Consider the following 4,606-nt stretch of genomic DNA (forward strand, 5'->3'; position numbering starts at 1 on the left):
ATAATTGTTTCTTGAAATGGCACCTGCTTATAGCCTAGTTTGAATGCCATGGTGTCTTTGTTGCTGAATAGGGGAGACAGAAGAAGTAGTACCAGAAGACATGTGAGTTGTGCTGGATTGAGGACAAGAAGCAAATGAGGTGTATCACAAGCAGTGAAGAGAGTAGAATCATGATCTGTTGTTGATGAAGATCCAGAACTGTGGCAAATGGATGTATTATTAACATGAGTATCTAAACTGGGAGGTGATGTCTCAGCTAATACATGATGTGTTGCAGGTGTATAACCAGTCTTAGGTGTAGAACTTATATGAGTCATTGGGATTGGACATGGTACAATCACAGAAGTGGAAGTACATGATGTTCATATAGATTGATCTTTTATTTGTGACAATCCCAATTTTGCAGGAAAAATTGATTCTTCAAAGATAACATGTCTTGATATAATACATTTCCTAGACTGTGTGTCATAACAAATAACTCCCTTATACCCCATTGCATAGCCTAGGAAAATACACATCTTTGACCTTAACTACAACTTATTGCTATTATAGGGTTTTATCCTGGGAAATATTGATGATCCAAAAATTCTTAGAGACTGCAATTCAGGTACCTTGTTGTATAAAAGAAGATATGAAGAGCTAAATGACAAGGTTTTACGTGGCATCTTGTTAATCAGAAACACTGCATGAGCACATGCAAGATACCATAACTCACTAGTTAAACCAGCAACATTTAAGAGAGTGAGTGCAGCATCCACAATGTGTCTATGCTTCCTCTCAGATATGACATTCTATTGAGGAGTATAAGGACATGAAATAAATTGCATAACCCTTTTGCAGCCAGAAATGATGTAAATCTCTAGCTAGTAAATTCACCCCACCATTTATTTGTAATCCTTTAATTGATATCCCAAATTGAGTTTGAACAAAATTGTAGAAGGTAGCGAAGATTTCATACACATCAGACTTAATGCACATGGCAAATATCCAAGTAAATCTTGTATATTCATCAACCAACAGTACATAGTATATGTATCTTTCTAAGGATTTGATAGGAGTAGGACCCCAAACATCACAATGAACCTTCTCAAAAGGAATCAAACATCTGTCATTTCTAATAGGAAAAGGTATCCTAGAAATCTTTCCTTGAATACAAGAAATACAAGTAGTATGTGTATCATCTAACTTGTGTAAAACTTTACACTGTTTCAACATAGTAATCATAGTATCATTGGCAAGATGTCCCAATCTTTGATGCCATATACTAGATTTCACCATCTTCCCCAAGTAAGCAACTAGATCTTTTGTAGCAGACTTTAACCTTCTGATGTATGAAATATTGGTATTTGAAATAATTCTTCTGGTTTACTCCTTCCGTGATACAACACCTCCCTTGTCTTCTTGTCTTGCACAAAAAAAAAACCACTTTCATCACATATCAACCAGCTATGGTTATCTGCACATAATTGCTTAACTGAAAGAAGACTTCTTGCAATTTTTGGAACATGAAGAACTTTGCTGAGTATGAGTGAATGATTGTTGGTTTGTATTGAATTAGAACCAATGTTTTGAATTGGTAAACTGGATCCATTACCCATAGTTATGTTCTCAGAACCTTGAAAAGGTGTAACTTGACTCAAAGTACCGATATCTGTAGTCATATAGTGAGAGGTACATAAGTCTACAATCCACAAATCTTGAGGAAACACTTGATTTGTTTGTTGTGCATGCACGGAAGACACTGATGATGGTGGTGGCTGACCCTGGAATGCATAATTTCCCCTATGGAAACAGTCTAAGGCAGAGTGGCCTCTTTTTCCACAAATCTGGCATTCCACAAGAAAGCCAGGAGAATGATTGTTTGTATTTATGTGAAAACAGTTTGTAGCTATGTCCTTTTATTACATATTTAACATTCAATAACAACAGTTGTTCTTGCTTATGTATTGCCTGACCATGAACCAATACCATTATGTGTATTTCTTGACCCTGTAGAGTAGAAATTGTTACCATTGGTATATCCCCTACCTCTGAAATTATTACCCCTATAATTGATGTTGTTAAGCTTGAAATGATTACCATTGTTGAACCTGGAACCAGAATTCTAAGACTTAAAACCTTGTTGATGTCTTGAGTTTGACTGTCCCACAAAACCGTAGCCATATACTTCAGGATAACCTGGAGAAATAGGTAGTGAACCAAACTGCTAAGGCTCAAATCAACCTTGATGAGACCTAGAAGATGGTTGATGTAGATGTGATTGTTGGAAGATTGTACCCCTTGTAGTAGTAGGTATGTGACTATGACTTTGAGGATTGGATGAAGATGCAGATCCTTGACCATACATGAGATAACCAGAACCAGGAATTTGACTAGAACTAGAACCTTGCACCAAAAGAGCAGACACATTTTGAGATAATAAACTCATTTCCCCTTCAATTTCCTTCCAGTCCCAAGCAATTGTGCACGAAATTCCCTCAGAGTAATCGAAGACTCTCTGGCCAAGATAATAATTCTAATAACACCATATTCTTTAGGCAACCCAGCTAACCCAGTAATCATTATGTCATTATTAGAAATTGTTTCCCCTGCAACAATCAACTGATCCCTAATATTCTTTAACCTTAACAAATACTTATCAATACTATCTGTGCCTTTTTGAATTGTATGCAATTTTGTCTTCAAATGATTAATTCTAGACTTTGAAACAGATGCATACCGTTCAACAAGATTTGTCCATGCTTCAAAAGCAGTCCTACAACCAAGAACATATTCCATTGCCTCATTTGTTAAAATAGCAAGTAACAAACTGATAAGAGCTAAATCAATAGAGTCCCATTCAAGAAACGCTGCAGAGATTTCCTTCGTGATACCAGTTTTTGGACTTACTACAAACTTTGATGGACATACAACCGTACCATCAAAATGGCCAAAATGTTTATACCCTTTAAGCACAGACTGAAATTGAAACGCCCATAGCGAAATTGTCATCCCTGAGTTTTATAGTTAGCATACCCAACAAATTCTCTATCTTGAATGAAGACGCCATTGACAATGAATGCACCCAATACAAATCACAGCAAAATATTCTAATCACATAGATTGATACTCCAAGAACAAAAACAAATCACAGCAAACTTCTTTAATCACAATCTCGAGAGAATGACACTCCAAGATTCACATAAATCAAACAAATTTGATAAATCCCCAGAAATCAATCACAATCTTAAGAGAATAACACTCCAAGATTCACAGAAAGAATAACAGCTTCTATCTTCATTTCTACAAATTGTAAACCTCAACTCTTAGAGAATGATACTCCAAGATATACCCAGAAAGAATGACACTTTCTGAAATCAACACATCAAGAATCGAAAAGAAAAAAAGCCAAAACTTTTACTTCATACATACCAAGAATTCAAGAAACCCACAATTTTAGAAAACCCAAACAATACTGCATCATTAACAGAAACGATTTCACCTGATTCACAACGCAAATCTCCCTAACGAGAACCCACTTTTTCCGACTTTCAACCTTCTCAGCAACCCACTCTTCAGACCTTCGAACGTCCAAATCAAGCACCAAATACATCAGCGTAAGACTTCTTCAGGATCGGAAATGGTGACGAGCCAGAGCCAGCGACGATACCATATTGACACTTGAATAGAGAAGAACAAGAAATCACAAAGAAACAATGGCTGAGAGAAGAGAATGTATTGATAGCATTCAGAGAATGTTATCGAAATAAACTCTATGAAAACAATAGCTATACAATCCCTTATATAGCCATATATCCCAATTACAACAATACCCTTCTAACTATAACAAACTCCACTACTAAAATAACGCCATGTGGCATTTCTGTTATTAAAATTATCACCAACTCACCGTCATTCATGTTAGTTGAATTTAAGACCTCTTATTATGTGATTTGTTACAATAGTTACATATTTAATACAATCACCAATTTCGACAATCAGTTGCTGATTGTATTAAATATGTGTATATAGCCATATATCCCAATTACAACAATACCCTTCTAACTATACTAACAAACTCCACTACTAAAATAATGCCATGTGGCATTTCTGTTATTAAAATTATCACCAACTCACCATCATTCATGTTAGTTGAATTTAAGACCTCTTATTATGTGATTTGTTACAATAGTTACATATTTAATACAATCACCAATTTCGACAATTAGTTGGTGATTGTATTAAATATGTATATGTGTGTGTGTGTGTATATTTACATGAATTATATTCATTGTCAGTTGGATGATAATGTATTAAATAAATGTAAGTGCTATAGTGAACTCTCACTTACAAATAAAAATAAAAAATACGTAACCACGTAAACATCAATCGTCTATAACCATTAACATGAATTTTTACCTAACAATGACTTCATCGACTATCATTACTGCTTTCTAAACATTACACGAACTTGTAACTTGCATGCAGCGAGTGAAAATGCAGGGCCTTATTTAAAAAGGAAAAAGGGCCAAACGTAAAAATTTGAAAGTAGCAGTTTTATTTGGAGTGCTCGTGTAGCCGTACACAAAAACTACTATCGCAAGTGATTGCTTAAATTTTCAAGATA

General features: G+C 35.1%; 1 long non-coding RNA gene across 1 annotated transcript; it reads right to left on the reverse strand.

The window, feature by feature from the left end:
- Positions 1-1,078: 1,078 nt before the first annotated feature.
- Positions 1,079-3,725, reverse strand: LOC148698082 (uncharacterized). The gene is made up of 2 exons (XR_015960822.1): positions 2,080-3,725; positions 1,079-1,651 (listed from the first exon to the last, which is right to left on the reverse strand). It is a non-coding gene; the product is annotated as an uncharacterized LOC148698082 (long non-coding RNA).
- Positions 3,726-4,606: the final 881 nt, after the last annotated feature.

The sequence above is a fragment of the Pyrus communis genome, chromosome 3 (assembly GCF_041283825.1).
Source record: "Pyrus communis isolate YQ-2024b chromosome 3, ASM4128382v1, whole genome shotgun sequence".
In the NCBI taxonomy this organism is placed as follows: Eukaryota; Viridiplantae; Streptophyta; class Magnoliopsida; order Rosales; family Rosaceae; genus Pyrus; species Pyrus communis.